The following is an 18,959-nucleotide window of genomic DNA, read 5'->3' as shown; positions in this document are numbered from 1 at the left end:
AGGACTAAAAACTAATTTTCTTTCAAGAACAATCAGTAGAAGCAAAGCACACTGGAACTCTAAGGAGATTTTCAAAGGCTCAAAACCCCCATAGGGGGCTGAATCTCTGAGAGAAAAAGTTGATGGTTCCTATTTTCAAGTGGTTTAATTACAGTTATGGTATTTATACTGTAACAATATAATGTATTTAAATCTGGTGCAGTTTTTCCTTTACATATTTTATTTTTCAGACAGTAAAAGCAGAGCCTGATTGATGCTAAAAGTCTGAAAGTTGAATATCTAAGAATTAATAGGTAAAAAACATTACAGTGAGCTAGTAATAATAACTCCTCAAAGTTTATTCACCTGAAGCTAAGTGAGCAGAATTAGTCACCTCACAAGAGCTGCATGATTTGTAAATCTGTTTCAGAGAAAAAAACCCCCACATGTGTTTAGTTGTGCTGGGATTAGACATCATGTTCTGCAGAGAAAGCTTGAATGGGGTCTGCATTATTCAAACTGAAAGAACCAGTGCTTTCCTTTACAATTCTTCCCAGTTTTCACCCTGGATTATTTTTATACTTTCTTGATTGCAGGTTAAATAATTAATGCATACAACATCTTTACATCTGTATCTTTTTTCGCCTTTCAATATGACAGTAGTAAACATTTCTACTGACTTCTGACTATGTTTCCTCTGACTGATACATCCTGCAGACTTCACTGGGCTCAACTGCACTGAACCTTTAGGTGAACTGCTGGATCCTAGAGTACAACAGTGCATCTCATACACCTCCAACACCTAAAGCATCATGTGTAGTGGTAATGGCCTCCTGAGCCAGAATAATGTGGTTCCAGATCACTGGATTATTTATCATTCTTCTATAACTAATAGGATTCTTAAAAACAATGAAAATTATGCTTTAAATGTTGATCTAAGAACAAGTTTATATTTGCAGGACAGAGTTCCTGAGGCTTAGCCATGTTAAACAGCCACTCGGAGCACTCTTGAGAGCCAAAGTGATTTCCATCTGAACTGGCTGGGCAGGAAAAAAGGCCTGGCTGAATGGTGACAGCCAGATGCACACTCAAGAGGCAGACGGAGCTGCCAACACCAAATGTCTAAATGTCAAATGAGAAGTGTTTATGGTGCTGAAATGTTATTTCAAGAATTGTTGTTTCCTCCAGGGTTGCATAGCAGAAAAAGATCTCAACTGAGTCCAAGACACTAAGGCAGAATAAAAGATTTGCAAATGTTGGATCAGGGTATAGGAGCACCCACTTTCCAAATCAGCAAACTTTAGTTTTACATTAAAAATCCTATACAATTATTCAAATTCTTGGATCTTAGTCTTTGCAAAGTGTGGGCTTTGTAGTTTGTCTTCTTTTCAACTGCAGTGCAGGTCGGCAGGAACAATGAATAAAGATCCTAAAAATGCCCATGCCTATGCTCTGGCATTGCTTTTCCAGCACTGTGAAAGAACCTAGAAACAGGAACACTCCACCTTCCATGCTTGCTAACACTGCAGCAGTTCAAAACCTTAAAGCTACAGCCAGCCACCTCAGCAGAGTGGGGAGAACAACCTGGACATCCCTATGCTTACAACTTCCATTTCGGGGAAGGCATCTGTGTCGACATTTCTTTGAAAGATGCAGACAACACAAGAAATGAATTCATCCCTCAGCATCACCTGCTGGCTCCTGTAAACAGGAGTCCTACTACTGACTGACCCCAACACGCACAAGATGAAACTCTGGGGGGCTGCAGAAGTTACAGCAGACACAGATCAGCTGTAGGGAACTGCAAGGTCTGCAAACTGCCTCACCGTGGCTCCCCCACACAACACAGGCTTCCTAGACTCTGCTGGTTTGTTTTTTGGTTTTGCCATTTTTTTTTTGGCTGGCTTCTCAATAATGTGAGCCAGCAGAGTTACTGTTATTTGTTAAAGGTAAGCAAACCTCAACTATACTGCAAGTGCCAGGAGCTTAGCCTGCATTTTGCACCTCTGGTTTTTAGATCCTATTTACAGTGACAAAGCTTATGCAATCACACAGCTTCTCCAGAAGATGCCTGACTTGCCATTAACTAACCTTTTTGCAAGTTTTTTTCTAATCTGCTGTTTTTCCTAAAGACCTGAAGTCAGGTGAAGATCTCAACTTTCAGTGAAGATCTCAGCTTTCACTTAAAAATAAATGAAGCTTAAGAAGCAAAAAGGAAACAAATCTCTAATTTCTAGACAGATTTTATGTTGGAATATCTGAATTTTGATTTTAGATGCTTGAGATTGGCAATCCTGTCTAACAACACAAGCTATAATACATACTTTCACCGTGTTTTACAGCACTTCATGCCACAGGCATAAAGCCTTTTGCTTAATGAAGCAAAAGGCACATCCCAAGCTGCTTTTCAGCCTGAGTGCTGGTGCCTACAGCAGGGAACTATAGACCTCACTGCCACATTCCTCCCATGTCAGTGAAATGCAATACACCACAGCATGCTGCCTGTCCAGACAGACTTTTTCCACTCACTTGTATTTCCTGACACACATTCGTTTGAGAGATGAAATAAACCAAATCCCTTCTCTAGCCAATATTACTTTAAATTTAATGATGTCAGTGCAGGCAGAATATCACCACGGATTTGGAACTTCCCTACATAACAGCAGTACAGCCCTTACTTCTTGAAAAGTTCATCAATTGATGTTTACATTTGAATATTATTATTGCGATCAAACAAGGATGACAACAGCTAGTTACTCTGGTGCTTTAAACACAGTAAGACTGCACACTAGTAATAGTTATTTACTGCTGCTGCTACTCCCAACTCTTGGAGTAACTCTGTAGCCATCGTACACTAATAAATATTCCAAAAGAAAGAGGTCAGACTATGGGTTTCTAAGAATTTGATACTGTTTGCAAGAGGCTTGTGAGGGAGCTAAGCACTCAACAGTGAGTGAAAAAAACGTTCCTCTGCCATGCAAAGGTAAGCATACAGGCATGGGCACCAGTTAAGATATTTTCTAACCTAGCTGATTCTGTGATTCTGTAACTACGCAACAAAAGCTTCTCAGCATTGAAGATATGTAAGGATTGTCTAAGATGGCACTTTTTTCCTTCTCTGGACCTTTGCTATTACATCCATTTGGGCATAAGAAGATGAGAACTGCCACCAAGTGTGTAATTCATCTACTGAAAGTGTAACTAAAGCCAGCAAACTCCTATTCTTGTGGATTAAAGACACGGGTCACAGCAATAACCTATTCAGCTCGGAGTCAGTCTCCCTTGCCTCATTTATTATCAGCCCTCCATGAACTAATCCAGCATCCTCAGTCCTGCTCCGCACGCAACTGAACTTTGCAGAGAGCAGTGCAGTTAGTTGCTCGTGGTTTTCTTAATCTTATGACAGTGACAGGAATCAGGGGGTAAGAAAAAGCTGCTACCATGCTGCTGACTGAGGTGTGACCTATTTGTGTTGCTGAAAAGTTGAGCTTTTAGCATAAGAAACGGGTCCTGCTTTGCTCGGGTCTTCTGGTCTTGATGGTGGATGTAGATGCCCAGCTTAGAGGTGAAATGACTAACTATTGATTTTTTTTCATATAATGAAATACTGTGCAAAATTTATCTGTTGTTATTTCATCATTAACTAGTAGAAAAGTGGGACTCTGTCTAAAACCTTGTTTTGACAATAAATATACAGCAAAATTTGGACTTGATTTCACTGCTCATTTCACACACTCACTACTGTGAAATATACCTTATTTCAGAACTCTTCAGTTTCTGGAGATAGAATTAAACCAAAACATCAAATCCCTGGTGACAGTTATGCTCTCAGATCTAGACAAATATCTAAAATGCCTGTGTTAGCATGAACCCAGTCTGGGGCTCATTTCTATTAAAAAAACATTCAGATGTGTCTAGAAGGATTTTGCTTCAGAAGAAACCAGAAATGTGACCCATCTTCTAGAGCTTCGACGACCTGATAGAAAATATATCCAAAGTCATTAAAGGCCCTTTATCAAAACACATTCTGCTCAGCTTGAAGCTGCAGTGAACTGCCAGTGCAAGCAGTGCTATTCTGATTTCCAGTAACAGAACAACCAGAACACAATTCATCACATTTGATTTATGAGAGGGAGAGATACATATCTAGATTCCTTTATTGCTCTTTGTCTGCCCAAGAATGCACTTTACCATTACAGAGCTTACTGCTTCCTCCTACTGCAGCCTTGCCACAGCATCACTTTGCTGCTTATAGTCTAAGAGGAAGAAAGAGCATGATCTTATGAAGTTAGTACTTCAAATGGCAACTCCTTCCACAACAGTACCAATTAAATTTATTTTATCACCAAGACCTTCTCTTTTAAAAACAGTACTGATTCTTAAAATTACTCTCAAATCAATCATCCCATACTTCCCATTGCGTCATTTTATAAGTAAATCTCAAATTCCTTCCATATCATCTTGAGACTTGTAACACTTCAGAATGGGCTATAACTGCACTAACAAAACATAAAATAAAATACATGGAAAAAAATGCCTATAAAATTTCTAATGCAAAAGAAGCAGAGGAAATATGCTTGAGGAGAAAGGGTTATAAAAACCCCTGTTACTAATGCAGTCCTTTTGTACAGATGCTAATAAAACAGATGAAGAAGTTTGGCTGGCTACAATTGAGAACAAAATACCGGGGAAACACTTTATTGCTGTTCCCTAGCATCAGAGAGATTTATCGGAGCAGCAAAGGGAAAAAGTACTTGAGCGTGGTAACTGCTTTTGGAAGAAAAGGTTACAGTCTTTTCCATAAATAACAAGTCAGAGCTCTGTGAATGTACTAATGGCAACAAGGCTTCTTCCAGGGGGTAAAGCAGATGACGTCTGAAACACAGTGCAAAGAATACCCAAGCATCAGCACAAAGGGAAGAACCACATGCCACGGCCGGGCAAGATTAATTCAAGATGACACTTCAAAAATGTGTTTACCTGCACCAAATCCCTAAGTGGTAGAGAGATGTGATAGATGGGCCTGGACATGACATAAAACACTAGAGAGGCTCCCCCAAAGCAAACTTGCTCTTTTTTATTGTTACTGAGTAAAGGGGCAACAAACTTTCCTCCCTTAATCTTTCTCTAGGATATATGGTTTGGGAGAACATACAGCATCTCTTAGTGGAAAACAGCCTAAGACATAGTTTTTTGTCTTCAAACACCCTGCAGTGTGAAGGGCTAACATCATCATCATCATCATCATCATCATCATTATTCTAGACATGAGCTACTGATATGGGAGAGCCACAACTCTTCCCAAGACATTCACTGATTCTGGTTGCCCAGTTAAGACACTGTAAACATGATTTTTCAGTTGCAGCATTAACGTGGGCATTGTATGTCCCAAGGATATCTTTGAACTTCAGCTACAGTTCTATGTACTCACTTCTGGAAATCACACCCCTGTATCTCAAGTCAAGCACCAAAATGGAGAAGTTATTGATTAGTAATACAACTAGTTTTCTAAAGCCTAAATTTGGAACATGTACTTAAAACAATAAACTTTGACACCAGTTACCTGAGGAGACATTCTGTGTTCTGGCAACACCAATAAACTCATTTTCATAAACAGGCATAGAAAGTACCAGCACCCAAATGCTTTCTCCAAAAGAAAGAGGAAAAAAAAATCTGTCCAAATAAGGACACATGATATATTACACAGGGAGCACATAACAAGCACATTTGGAGAAAGCTGAGCAAAAAGGGAAGAACACATACCAGATGTTATTGCATGGAAGCACTTGGACCCAACTGGCTGCAAAAGTAGAGGGTTTCTTTTTTGTTTTATATATCCTTCACAACAGGGCTTCCAGACTCTTAAACCTTTGCCAAGCTGCTTTTCCTTTCTCTCTCCAAGCCTTCCCACTGTCCGGAAGGAGAAAGGGACAGTGGAATGCTGCTGCAGACCCTCCTTTACCGTTCACCACTGGCCATCTTCAGTGCTCAGAAAACTGCACCAGATGCACCTCTGGTCAGGGCAGCATGTTTTCCTGATTCCACAGAAAGCTTTGGAAATAAATGTGAATGTATTTTGTTCAATGTACAGACTGTTAGAAATTATTATTATTTAGAATGTGCAAAATTATTTATATATTTGATTGAAAATCAGAAAATGACATCTCCCATAAAAAGGGAAAAGATTAAAAAATACTGAAGAACAGGGCTGTTCTGATACTTCATGACAGTTTTGATACTCAAGTAACTTAGCTACCTTTAGGAATATGTTAAATGGCCAAAGATCTTTAAATCTGAAAGAATTTGTCTGTTTTTAGTAAGATCATGTCATTTCCTATACCACTCTAAGGACCCTAAGAAACGTTAAGTCTTCCATTTCATGTTAAACAAAAAGTCTAATTCAACTCTTCACCAAATTCACTCATAAAAAAGTCTCTTAGGCCCAGACTGAACTAATATCATGATGATTGTGCAGTCCCAAGCACTGCTACAAACACTTCATGTGCAGGTATTATTCGCTTCTATTACCATTTAAATCCTCTGTATGCAGACCTGGTTTCTGACCTAGCTGAAGCATAGTTCCATGGACCAGCAGCACAACAGAGCCAAGTAGTGGAAGTCCAACTCCCCTTCCCCAGCTCACCCTCCTGCCACTGATCCTGAGTCAGCTCTGCTAGTCAGTCCTTTGATTGGCCAGAGAGTTGATTTAAAAAAAAAAAAAAAGCCTGCAAACTCCCTTGGAATCATTTTTTGCTAGGCACAGCTCAGTCACAAGGCAAGCCAACTGCAGGAAGGAAGGAAACAGAAAGAGAAAGGAAGGGAAGGTACCTCCTCTTGCATTCAACACCTGCAAGCTGTCCCCGCAGTAACCATGATGTTATACATCTAAAACTTCAGGTGTGGCACAGGGACTGCTTTTTTTACTTGGTTTTCTTAGCAGCTGCTAAATGACCAAGGCTCCCTGGTGTTACTGCAAAAATACGAGCATTAAGTGATAAAGTTACAAAAAAAATCATGCTTTGTCATGTTAATGGTGTGTGAGGGATCCTGCAAAGATTATCCCAGTAGCATGTGGAGACACAAACACCCCTTGAGCAGTGAGCAAATGGCTTCAGCCAAGCTGCCAGCCATTTAAAACTCTGAAGGGACAGCAGGTGTGTGACAAAAGCAGAGTTAAATGCTGTATGTACCAGCATGTGTTATACACTATGTGTGGCCTATTGGCAGCTTGTCATGATAAAGAGACTTTTACATCCAGGGGGTATAATCACGCAATTTAATCCTGTGCATCTCAGTTTCCATGGGCTATTCTGGTGACTGCTATTGTGACTGAACTTTCTTATTTATATTTCAAAAACCTGTGTCAGCTCTGCTTCCTGCAAGCCTGGAAGAAGGAAATTACAGCCTGACTCAGACACATAATGGATTGAAAGAACAAGAGTGTAATGGTAAGAGAAATTTCAGCTCTTGTCTTGTTCCTAAAAAACATCAGGAAGAAACATCCTTTGATGGGGTGATTTAGAGATGAACCAACACCACACAAATCCCTCAGAGTAGTCATGCTGAAGAGGTATCACAATACTCCCAAGCAATATTAAACCAAAAGACTCCATGTAAGGTACTGGTTTCCAAAACCTTTTTCTCTGGTCACGCTGCAGAGCTGGGACCTCTCCTTGGGGGACTCCATGGCAGAAGCAGCTGCAAAAAGCCATCTCAGATTGCTCCTCCTCATGACTGCAGGTCCATGCTGACCCCACCTGCTCCCAGCTGGGAGGAACAAGGAAAGGGATGCTCATCACAGAGGCACCTTCCCTCCTGCTGCGGCAACTCAAGAGCCTGTCCCAGAGCACCTGCTCAGTGGTGGCCAAGGGTCAGCAGGGTGTGCTGGCACACAGCATGGCCTGGGGCAAAATGGTAACCCATCCCTGTGATCCTTCTTTAACATCTTCGGCACTGCTGGATCCTGCAAAGGTAACCGGAACTGTGGTTCTCCTGTGGAATGGGAACGCTGCCTTTGGCACTCAGGGAAATGCAAGAAGGGGTGACTGGTGCTTGGAAAAGCAACCTACCAAAGGCACAGAATGAGACTAGGACATGGAAGTGGACCTGCAGCTTTTCTTCAGGGATGTTAGAAACTTCTCACTCCTACTTTAGGAAGTAGGAGTGATACTCCTACTCCTATTCCATGTACAAGGTGGCTACTAACCAGTGCAAATCTGCACGGGGGCAATTAATTCTGAGTGACAATCAGAAACAAACATATTTCTGCCTAATCACTATGAACTGCTTCCTCAATTGCAAGTATGCACACAGCTGTAACAGAAAACAACAGCTTGCTTCAAAGACAACTCCTGTTAATTTTTAAATGAGGGGGTTGGAAAAGCTCACGTTAGTCTGCCTGAGTTTGTCATGGCAGCATGTGCACGATTTTCAAATCTGTCTCTTTAAATACCTTTAATTGCATAAGGTCTCAAAAATCCCAGGTCACTAGCAAAGCACAGTACTGAGGAATCATATCCTGAACTCTCAAGAGTAGTTACAACACATATCTTTGAGCAAAGACGTCACAGAAACACCTCTGCATATATTGGAGGATTTAATGAGAAAATGAGCCACCACCACAAGGAGGTGGCTGAAAAGCTCAACAGTGGTGGAATTACTTGAATGAAGTGTGTATGTATATTCTCTCCCTCTCTCTCACACATGGTCTTGCCTTCTTTTCCAATGCTGCTAACACTGGTCTCCACCTGAGATCTCCAGAGCACTTCCAGGATAAAGGGGCAAGTCATTAGGATGTATTGTTGTTAGGATCTTCTTCCTCACCATGCATGTTGGGGACAGTGATCCTTGGCTGAAATTGAATTCCATTAGAAATGTCCATGATAAAAATTTCACCCAGGGATGTCTTCTCTTTAGATATGGAAAAAAATGCCCACAGTAATGGAGCCAAAAGAGAAAAATCCCACAGTGGTTGTTGGAGGAACCTGCATATCGGATAAGTCAGTTTTACTGCTGTCATTAGCAAAATACAACTTTTAACAGAGTAACTTTTACTTTCAGGGGAAAAGAGTCTTTCTTTTTGTTCAGTTCAAGGAAACAACACGCTTGAGAATGGGCTCGACTGTTGCAGCAACTGCTCCAGTGCCTGAAGCAGGACACAGCTGCAGGACCACTGTGCCTGACAAGTCAGGACAGACTGGGATAGCATTCCAAGGTCGTCCATCCCTCCACTCTCCATCATCCTGCACGCTACCCAAGGGCTGCACAACAACAAACATGTGCAGAGACCATAACATTGTATGTTACACCTTTTTTTTTTTACCCTCTGACACGTCGCAGTGAAATCAGTGTCCCCTCCACCAGCTCCCACAGGTGGACTTGCAGAATGTGACCACTTCTAGTCTCCTGTCACATGCTCACAGGACTGTCAGGTACACGTCCACAAAAAACTGGGAGACATTTGACCGAAGTACATTGCTTAGGCTAAAGATCAGTTCTCACAAGTCCATAAAAACAGAGAATACTGGACAGAAACAGCACAACAACTTGGAGAAAATATGTTCCTGAACTTTACAGGACTGTCTAACCTGATTTGAATTGGACAGATTAACTATATTTTTTGTTATAGGATATGGCTTGTCTACCCACTGTAGCTCAACAGATAAAGACTGAGCTAAGTGCAACTCAGCTCTAGATAAAGTTCTTGTAACAACAGAAAAAACCCCCAGAATCACAGAGCCTCAGTGTCTCTCTAAAAAACTCCAGTTTAAAAGCAAAGCACATGCTTTTCAGTCTCACAAACTCCATCAAGTTGTAGATGTAGTGATTCTTGAAGGTGTGGCATCAGCAACAGTACAATATTCTGCAGATAAGTCTGATGCATATACTGAAACAAAGTAAGAACCTGACCAGATCACTACAGCCATATCCTATAGCTATACTATTTCTTCCAAGAGGGGCACATACGTAAAAAGACATTTTTCTAAATACAGACAGAGGGGACAGTTCAGCTGGTTAGCAAGGCATTTTTTATGTCTACACAAAACATTTAAGAACTAATAGATTGATCAATTAAATAAGAATGTCCAGTTTTCCATACAGAAGAAACAATTTCTGCCATTTATACGTCCATTATCAATGAAGCAAAATAACGTGACAGGCTGAAGTGTCATCTCTTAATTTCACTAGAATTGAAGTAGTTTTTAAAAATAAATTCTAGATAATTTCAAAATATCATGTTCTACTAATTTGAATCTCCTTCCTATGGCATCTTAGAGTATCCATGCACTTCCTCTTTTGAAGCCCCTAAATTAAAAGTTCTGCAAGGAAAGCTTTCTTTACCATCCAGTTTCACAGAATCCTTACAGAAGGAAGTTTTAATGCTATTTGAAAACAATGTACACTTAATTTCTAGTGCCCTGTGTTCAGATACACTCTTGGTAGGTACTTTTGTCTGATCCTCCCTCATACACACACAGAGAAAGGGCAGCCTTGATCTTCACTGAACACTGACAAACACTCAAGATGAGTTATTACCAACTTCTGGAGCTAACAAAAATGCCTCCTTTAAAATACTGAAAAAACCTGGAATACTTCACTATTCTCTGATTTTTCATCTTCTCTGGAGTCTAAGTGACGATGTTGTTTCAAAACAATAGCAAGAAAAAGAGCAGGCAGTGCAGAAACCACAGTTCAAAATAGCTCCAGTGGAAAAGTATCTTTAACACATGGACTATTGTTCTATACTTAAAGGGGAAGCTGTAGGAGACTTGCACTGGAAGGGATGTCCTGGGTAGTTGAGTCTATTCTCCATCATTGTAGTGGCTGCATGATATAATTCCTTTCAGATTTGCTAGCAATTAGCATCATTCACTGCACAAGCTCCCCAGCTACTTAGTTCATCTCTCTGCCAGTGCAGAACCACAGATGGGTGGCAGTCAAAAGCTGTAATACCTGATTTTCAAAAGAACCCTTCATGCAACACCAACCCACAGAGATTTCTTTTTTTTTTTTTTTTTACATCCTACGATGACAGATGAGTTCAGCTGCTAATGCTCCTTTCTCTTAAACCTCACAAGCCTGTGAAACCTTGAAACACATTTCATATTCCAGTGTAATTATGCAGCTTTTGAACAGCTTTATTCCAGCTCTGATATTCCCCACAGCCTACTCAAACATTTCACTATCAGTTCTCTACCTACACTTGTGGCCAGTTGTTTGACTGAGAAGCAAACCTGACCACAGCCCCCAACAGCAAAATGTGAACTTTGGTACTTAATATTTCTTAAAATGAGAACTTCTCACTATCTGGATGATCAGTACCAGGAAGGTCCTTGTGTGCCTCTGGGCAGCTGTATGCTGTGGGTCAGCACTTTGCAGAGGGTGCAAATGACTGACTGCTGCTGACATTCTTGGATTGGCAGGTAGGAGATGACATTGTCAGTGCTGGTAGGATCTATAAATCTCGTATAACTGTGACTGAGTACTAGCAGGAAAAGTAAAGTTGATCTGTGCAGGCAGAAGCAGCCCATAGTTTCCAGCAGGAACATCTCTACCAAGACTTCCTGAAAACTTAAACAGAAACCCCTGATTGAGTTGTTCTATGTACAGATGTTTTTCATCAGTTTGGAAATAAAAAAACCCCAAACTCAGCGACTGTATCAAAACATTTTCTTTTTTGAAAAGTAAAATGGTTCCATGTCCTTTGCATCTCCTTCAGGATGCTTCCACAGTTTGCTTAAAGGATTTAGCAATATTTCTGAAAAGCATTCTACAGGAAAGAAAAATGAGCACATTTAAAACTCATCACTAGCACAAGAAATGACGACTAGCATATGACTAGGAGGTATACAGAACCACTGCTTGTTTGGAGCAGAATTGTCCAAAATGTTACTTGTGTCTTGTAGCAGGGCTAATGCACCAGATAAAATTCTAACAAGCTTGTCTGTGTATACAGAGAATACATGAGTACAGAAAAACAATCAAGAAAAGCATTCATAAAGGAAGAGGTCAACTGTTTATCTCTTTTGTTCATTTAAGAAATTTTAAATTAATTGATGCCAATCTCCTTTTAATTGAAACATTTCTTTGACAGTCTTGGAATAGCTCAACTTTTTTTTTTTCCCCATTAAAAAATAAATCTTTGATGTGCCAGGTCAAGCCACCTACATTCAAGTCTTGTTGGAAAAGACATGTATAAAAATGTAAGAAGAAAACAAAAATCAGCCTTTACAACAACTGAAACTAAACTGACAATTTTGATTTAAAGAGCTCAAATCAATTTAATGTGAGTCTTCTGATCCTGTGTCTCCTTCCTGCCTGTCTCCCTTTCTCATTGAGTTAAAAATGAGTCCAAAATGAGACCTTATGAAAAAGAATGCAGCACAGTTTTTCTTGACCTGAGATCTGAAACCAACAGTTTTGTCTCTCCAGCCTAAAGCAAGAGTGCAAGCATGCTCCCTCCTTATTTACCTACCTCCTTTTGCTTCCTTGCTTGTCACAGAAAAGTGAGCTCCATTTACTGGCTTGCAAAATTCCAGATGTGACAAAACCCAGAGAGGGGCAGCCAGGATGATAACCAGCAAAGCTAACGCTGAAGAAGGAACTCAATCTCACCTAAAGGCCACTAAAGCTGCCAAAAGGGCATCTCAGGATAACGTCTCACTGGCCAGCTGCCCTTGGAGGCCTGGGTCTGGCTGGTAGGAAATCCAGTAGGGACATCAATAGGGACTGGTTTTAGGCTATACAAATCTAGGGTCATTTAGCATTTCTTTTCAAATAATCCTCCAGTCACAATCTAGTTTCAACTGAACAACTTCTGGCATCAGAAAATCCCCTCCAAGCCACAGTTTTTATCAGGGACTCTTGATGAAATGCTCATGAGAACATGAGAAAGGCCAAAGCCAAGACATCCATTTTCAGAGTTTCTTCTCAAAGCAGTGGATGGGAAAGGTCAACTTTAGTTTCAACAAACTGCCTCTGGAATTCTACTAGAAAATATGTTCATTAGGTCACTTGGCCACCACCACTACCATCAAGACCTCCCTAACATTCTGCAAAGTGAAACAAATTGGAAGACAATAATTTTAAAACGCTGTTTCTCTGCATTAAAAGCATTTTGTCTCTGTTTCAATCTTTTTAGTTAACACATACTCCTGTTCCACTTTCTTTTGATTTCTAAGCATTCACACTCTTTGGAGAGGCAGAAGAGAGTTATTACCCTGTGTACCAATATACCTGGAAAAATAAAAGTAACAAAAGCTCTGTGAAAACCTGGAAATGAACCATGTGACTTCGAAAACATAAATGCCTTTGCACTGTTCGTTATTATTTTCCTTGGGAACACTACTGTAAAGTTAGAGTCAAAACTCTGTAACATTAAGTTTGGTTTTAACCCCTTTTGCCTTTTCTTTTTTTATTCAAGTTCTTCACTTTTAATTCCTCTAATTGAGAAGCAGTAGTTTCCAGAAGGCTCCCAGGCAGTTTCAGAACAATAGATAGACCTCATGAGCTTTTAGAAAACAAAAAAGATTAAATTGTTGTATTACACATCTAGTCTGGAAAGAGGGCTTTTAGAAGCTGAATATAAATTTATAGTAACTTTTCAGTTTTAACAAGGGAAGTGGACTTGCATTTTTTTGGTCAAAATCAAGCAAAACCTGAAGGATTAATTAAAAAAAAAAGCAAGACAGAAGGAATTAATTACTGCAAGCACATGTAATTGTTTCTGCCCTGTGGAATATGCAGCCATTAGAGTAGTTTAACAAGGCCCTTTTGAGGGTGAAAACTAAAAACATAACCTTTCCATCGCAGCTTTTCCTCAAAACTGCTTCCTTTGAAGTGCACTTTTAGGCTGCAGGTTACTCCACAGCTGGGAGCACGTTACATCTCCCAGAGCAGGTTAGCAGAGGGTCATTTTTCTAAAATTTCCTTCAGTGAGACTATTTTGGTCTTGCAGACTGACAGCTATTCATGCACAGAAAGACAATTTGCTGGTGCCACTACCTTTTCAAAAGGCAACTACAGGGAAGCAATAAAGTTTAGCAACACCTCAGTTGAGTTCAATATCCCATGCACATGGGGGTAAAAATCTGGAGTCAGGTTTGTCACGCATACGTGACACACCACATTGGGTGGCTGTCTCCCAAAGAAACGCTGGCAGCTGAAAACACTGCGTTATTTAATTACCTGTGTAAGGAACTGGCAGACCTTAAACCTCCTTTGTGTGATCCCCCCTCCCCTCCCTGAGATGCTACAATTTAATAAAGCTATTTAAGTGTTTTCCATATTCAGACTCTGCCAGTGGCATTTTTGTTCTACACATTTTCTATACACTCTTCCTGTAGGAGTATGTTTTTTCATTGTCTTATAGGATCCAGAGAGTGACAAATAGAGCAGAAATTCACAGAGATCTGCACGTAAGTTGTTTTGGACATCGTGTGTATTATTATATGGTTTAATTATTGCATATGTTCTATTGCATATGTTCTTGCCTACTCTCTGAGTGGCTCAGATATGTTAACATGAGTTACAATGAAAAGAACAGTCAAATGTATTTGCTCTTGAAGAAGACAGTCACAATATAAGGCTAATTTTGGTGGATATTCATTAATGCAACTCTGATGCTACTGTGTACTGTGCTGAGTACAGCCTGAGTATATTCCTCAGTATATCAGCCTTGTCACTGGAGTGGCAAAGATGGCATCTAGCTGGGCAAGAATATATCCACATGGGTCCTATTTTCAGCATCTCTAAATGTGAGGGCTTACGCACCTCTCCTGGCTCTGAGGCAGGAGAAAATCCTCTAACACTCATGCCAGTAGTTGGATATTTCCTCTCAGATATTGGGCTTGACCTGTTACCTACTTCTTTTCTGATCATTCATGTTTCCTATAAGCACTCATAAGCCACTTTCTCCATCTGGCCTACCAGTTTCAACAGTTTCAGGCCCTATCTTCACTTAAAATTGCCCACATCCAGATCAACAAGAAGTCCAGTTACTAAAGATTAAGTGAGAACTCACTTCTAGGTGAAGTGACCTGGTTACTGTGGCAACCCTAAAGGATCCCTGAAGTGCCCTAAATTCTGCAGGAGTTGGAAGTAAGTAATGAAAGAAAGAGCAGGACTTGCCTAGTGTCTTATGAACAAATACCACTTATTTTTTTTTGAGGCTGAAATTGTAGAGTATTAGAGACCATACGTGAAAGCTTGAGCTGTTGCCCCTACAAGAATCTGGAGAAAACATTCCCCTCCCTCTCCCCCTTTCACTTAAACTCTTCTGAATGCAACTCTTCTGTGCTTTTTGAGAAATCAGAACTGCTGGTTGCAGCACAACAAGTACAGGCGTAAGTATGCACGTGATCCTTTAAACGCTTGGGAGAAGCCAGACAGCTCCCTTGTGCAGATGATCCTCTTGCACGTTCACAGGCTCAAAGCCTAGACGAATAAGGAGAAAAACACTACATACCAATGACTGGAAACATTGTATCAGCAGAGCTCTTGTCTGACTTCTTTCATTTGAGTTACCTTCAAAGTGGTTCACAGCACTGCAGAGCACTAAAGCAAGTGCAAGCTCCATCCTGAAGCAAGGCACTCAGAGCAAAACACATGCAAGCAGAATCAGGAGTGACTGCTGCAGAAATGACATTACTTTCTGAGTACCTCCTGTACTTGAACCTCCTGTTTTTATTCACCCATAGGCACAGCTGCCTTTTCACTGTCTGTCTTTTCCCACTGAATTTATGAGATTTATGCTTGCTGTAATCTGCTCTTACCTGTGAGGTTTTTGAAAGCCCATCTCTGTATGTACTGACTGGTTCAGCTGAGCCTGACCCTGGTAGGGGTCTCTGGGCTCTGTGCAGTACAGGTGAGCATCACTTTTGCCTTGCCTATCTGTCTGAAATACTGGCAGCAACGAGCAGCACTAACCCTGGAATCCTCCCTTTCCTCTGCCTGCCTGGCTACAGAACCATTGCTCTGTCTTACTTCGTAATTCTTATTTTCAGGTGCTGATCCAAGCTGGGCCCTTGTGTCTCGCATTTGGTTTTGTTCCTGAATTGGTAATAAAAAGATTCAGAATCACAGTGGCACATTGTATTTTAAACAGCACTTCCTGGTGGCTTCAGTGGAGGCTTTTGTGTAAAAACTGATGAGAACAGAAACTGCACAGACATCAAGATATGTGAGATTGAGTCCTAAATAATTAAGCCAATTGTATGCAAGATACTAAATATCTCTTGCGAGGCAAGGCTTTCCTTGTCAAGGATAAATCAAAGAGATCAGCTACTATTGTCATCTGGTCTCTCTGCAGTTCAGATTTGTATTTTACTCTACATTGTCTATTTTGCTTTAAAAGCTTTCTTGTTCAATGTTTTATCCAGCTGTCTACTTAAGACAGTGAAATATAAAAAAAGACACAAGCTATCTTATCACTGGTCCCAGTCCTCTCTTCTCTTGTGCTCAACATTTCTTTCCTCCTGTTGTACTGGTACAACAACTTCTGGATCAGGGAACTGATCCAAACTAAAAAAAAAACACCAGGAAGAAATTGGTTGGCTTCTGGATTGGGCTCCCAAGGTAGCTGCACAACACAAAAGCAATATGGAGGCAGGAACTTGTAATCTGGGACAGAGAGTGGCAAGCTAGGGACGAATTTAGATATAGAGACAGACTTACAAATGGAGCTTCCACTACTGAAGGTGAACACTTTCTTTTAAATCTCTTCCTAGACTCAATTATTAAGCAAGTTTCTTGAGATCTGCAGGATTTTTGGCACCCTAGGTTAGGCCAGTCTGCTGGTTTAATCCCTGCTCTGTACACACTGTCAATATATACAGGAGATGTGAAACAGAAAACAAACAAAACAAATTTAAATTTGCTCCTTGTTTCACAGCATTTTGTACATCCCCTTTTGCAATTTGCTGTACAGAAGCACTGTCTGTATTTCACATATGGAAAGGAGGAGCAGTTTTATAACAGGAAAGCTTCACTGTCCATTCAGAGTCTGGCAGGAGTCTTGTAGGTGTATGTAATAATCCAAAGTACATTTTTAGTGCCAGTTATGTTTCACTTGGTGACTCTTTCAAACCACCAATGCTATGTTGGCACCAGTCTTAGTCTCAAAACAAATCTAGAAGCTCAGCTCATTGGCAGTTTCAGCCCATGACAACAGTTTAGTGCAACATCCTCACAAGCTTTTAATAGAGCCACCAGGAGTTCTGTCACATGCCAGGCAAATGGGACCCAATCTGCTCAGTCTTTAACTAGGTCCCATCAGTGCTCTCCCTCTGGGACAGTGTAAGAACTTGCTAATGCAAGTGTTAGTAACTTTCTGCATTAACTACTGTCTAGGGAGTTTTTCCACCTTTTCCTCCCCCTTTACATTCCGCCCAAGAAATCCACTATTAATAGCAAGGAGGAACAGTCAAGTGGTTACAAGACAACAGTGGATCAGATTCTTATCATGCACTTTCATCCACTTCCAAAGGCTGATTATTCTTCAAAAAGACATTTTAGACATACACAGATCAAAATAATTACTTCAAAAGTTATATTAATAGATTTAATGAAGAGCTATCAAAGAGATTTGAAAGGGTCCTAACAGTCACGATGAGCTGTACGTTGGCAGGGTTTTATGGAAAGAACAAAATGAGAGGCAGAAAAGGAACTGCTGGTATTCTCTAGACTGCCCACACTTGCCATACAGTCCACCAAGCTCTGTTGACTTTGCAGGTGATATGACACCTCGGGGGAGAGCTTGTGGTGTTCCGTACTAAAAGTCCCGTTCATGTTTGCAGTAAAATTATTTATGGATCTTCCTCCAACTACAGAGATTGTGCTAGTGGGATTTCTGAGGCCTTATGCAGTGGGATGAGACATCCCACCGAACAGAATATAAAAGCTTGTCTAAATTGAAAAACTAGAAGGACTTATGAAGAGAGGGCAAAGACTCAGGCAGTGCATATTATTTTCTGCAGAAATTAGCAAATGCTTGAGGGAGATAAATAACCATGGATGCTATAGAAGATGAAAAAAATTAACTACTTTTCACCTGCAAGGGTCACCATACAACCTTTAGAATATCTAGATGCTACTTTCCCAGAAAACTACCTTTTTTAACCATATCATTCAATCCCAGCTGAGTCTGACCCAAAGAATATTGCAATGTCCTCCTCCAAACCCAAATCCACCCTCTAAAGCTAGCTCAGAGCTTCTTCAAGTTCAGATCTTAGCCAAGTCCAGCTCACACCCACCTCATATATAGGGCAGGAAATTCCACCAGCACTGAAATTTCCAAAGATGTTAGCATTTTGCATAACTCAGTATGAAAAACTAGGAACAGAGATTGCTATGATGCATTATTGTAGAAAAAGATCCTTAGGTTATCTTCTTTCATACCCTTTGGAGAGCTGAAAAGTTATAGGGTCAAAGCAGTAAACTCAGCTGAGATGAACTCTTAGGTATTCCACACAATTTTTTCACCCTCCTGCCTTCCTTTTTTTTTTTCCCAACTCCAGTTTTTCACTTTGTCCATCAATACATTTTCAACAGTTGATTACAGAAATTTATTGCAGGATGCTATCCCAGGATCCTACACAAAATCCCACCACAGAGAGCAAACAGTCAGTAAGATTAAATACCAAACAGACTTTGGGCTGTCGATATGCCCAAGGGACTTGATGAAGGCTTGGTAGAAGGCAGCTGGGAGAAACTGCTGGTCCATTTTTCAAGTGCTCAGTGCTACTAAACAGGAGATGCTTGTTCAGCAAGGAACCCTAGGGACTGGCCCCCAGATGAAGTCCCATCCAGATGCTCACAGTACAGTACATCTCCTAGGGTCTTATGGAAGACATTACCTATCCAGGAGCATAGGAAGCAAAAGGGAGGGAGAGAAGAGGAAACGTGTGCTGAGCATACACACAGAATTAAGAAGAAAAGTACTAGCTGAGCTCCAGAAATTAAAATCTTGCCCCACTGAAGTA

The 18,959-nt window shown here is 40.6% G+C and overlaps 1 protein-coding gene and 1 long non-coding RNA gene across 2 annotated transcripts in view; both read right to left on the bottom strand.

Annotated features, from left to right (window-relative positions):
* RNF150 (ring finger protein 150) overlaps positions 1 to 18,959 on the bottom strand; it is a 119,314-nt gene that overhangs the window by 8,161 nt on the left and 92,194 nt on the right. The window lies entirely within an intron of this gene.
* Positions 3,883 to 18,895, bottom strand: LOC108499975. Its single transcript, XR_001875721.1, has 3 exons — positions 18,722 to 18,895; positions 14,312 to 14,318; positions 3,883 to 3,893 (listed from the first exon to the last, which is right to left on the bottom strand). It is a non-coding gene; the product is annotated as an uncharacterized LOC108499975 (long non-coding RNA).

This window comes from Lepidothrix coronata, unplaced genomic scaffold, assembly GCF_001604755.1.
Source record: "Lepidothrix coronata isolate B3197 unplaced genomic scaffold, Lepidothrix_coronata-1.0 Scaffold82, whole genome shotgun sequence".
Classification (NCBI taxonomy): Eukaryota; Metazoa; Chordata; class Aves; order Passeriformes; family Pipridae; genus Lepidothrix; species Lepidothrix coronata.
Note: the sequence above shows the minus strand (reverse complement) of the source record. Positions and strands in the feature narration are given on the sequence as shown.